General features: G+C 39.0%; 1 non-coding gene across 1 annotated transcript; it reads left to right on the top strand.

Moving 5' to 3' along the window:
• Positions 1 to 1,221: 1,221 nt before the first annotated feature.
• LOC141496712 (U6 spliceosomal RNA) lies at positions 1,222 to 1,325 on the top strand. The gene has a single exon (XR_012471115.1). It is a non-coding gene; the product is annotated as a U6 spliceosomal RNA (small nuclear RNA).
• Positions 1,326 to 1,528: the final 203 nt, after the last annotated feature.

The raw sequence follows: 1,528 nt of genomic DNA, 5'->3' as shown, positions 1-1,528 counted from the left end.
TTGCTAAATATTTTCCAATTACATGCAAATTTTTAAACATTTTTTGCAAGGCCATGGGGTTAAGCGATTTGCTCAAGGCCACATAGCTAGGTAATTATTAAGTGTCTGAGACCAGATTTGAACTCAGGTCCTCCTGACTCCAGGGCCGGTGCTCTAGCCACCTAACTGCCCCCTAACATTCACATTTAAAAATTTTGAGTTCCAAATTTTCTTCCTTCCTTTTGCCCCTTCCTTGTCCCTTAAGAAGAAAACAATTTGATATCAATTATATATGTGAGGTTATGCAAAATAAATTTTTGTATTAGTCACGTTGCAAAAGAAAACATATACACACAAATAAAAAAATAAAGTTTAAAAAGTATGTTCCAATTCAGAATCCACCTCTTCTCTGGAAGAGGATGGCATTCTCTCTCACAGATCCTTTGGAATGGGCTGGGATCATTGTATTTTCCAGAGTAGCTAAATCTTTCCCACTTGGTAATACTAACAATATTGTGGTTACCATATACAGTGGCTCACTTCACTTTACAACATTTCATATAAGTCTTCTGAGGTTTTTCTGCAAGCATCTCGCTTATCATTTCTCATAGCCTTATAGCATTCATCACAAGCATATATCACAACTTGTTCAACCATTCCCCAATTGAGGAATATCCTTTCAGTTTCCCATTTTTTTTGCCATCACACAAAGAGCTGCTATAAATATTTTTGTAAGTGTAGGACCTTTCCCCTTTTCCTTGCCCTCTTTACAATATGAACCTAACAGTGGTATTGCTAGCTCAAAGGGCAGGCACAGTTTTTTTTTTTTTTTAGATTTTTGCAAGGCAGTGGGGTTAAGTGATTTGCCCAAGGCCACACAGCTAGGTCATTATAAAGTGTCTGAGGTCGAATTTGAACTCAGATACTCCTGACTCCAGGGCCGGTGCTCTATCCACTGCACCACCTAGCTGCCCCCAGACGGCTTTTATAGCCATTTGGATATATAGTTCCAAGAATGGTTGGATCATTTCACAACTCTAGCAACAATGTGCCAGAGTCTCTATTTTTCCACATCCTCTCCAGCATTTTTCATTTCCTTTCCTATCATATCAGTCAATCTTTATAGCTGTGAGGTGGTAACTCAGAGCTGTATTATTTTGCATTTCTCTAATCAATAGTGATTAAGAGGATTTTTGCATGGGACTAGAAATAGTGTTGATTTCTTCTGAAAACTACTCATATGTCCTTTTTTGGCAACACATATATGAAAATTGAAACGATAGTGAGATTAGCATGGCTCCTGTGCAGGAATGATACACAAATTAGTGAAGGTGAAAACTACTCATTCATACCTTTTGACTATTTATTAATTGAACCCCATCCATTTTTGACAGGGAGCCTCTTCACTTTGCTGGCAGCTTTCCCACAGTTTCTTGACAATGCTTGGGTGCCATTGGAGCACCCCAGTCATCCCTCTTTTTGCATCCACACATCTTTGTGTTGACACCGCGGTTCTCGTCAGGAGGCTGTTTGATGCTTTCATGCTCCA

Source organism: Macrotis lagotis, chromosome 8, assembly GCF_037893015.1.
Source record: "Macrotis lagotis isolate mMagLag1 chromosome 8, bilby.v1.9.chrom.fasta, whole genome shotgun sequence".
NCBI lineage: Eukaryota > Metazoa > Chordata > Mammalia > Peramelemorphia > Peramelidae > Macrotis > Macrotis lagotis.
Note: the sequence above shows the minus strand (reverse complement) of the source record. Positions and strands in the feature narration are given on the sequence as shown.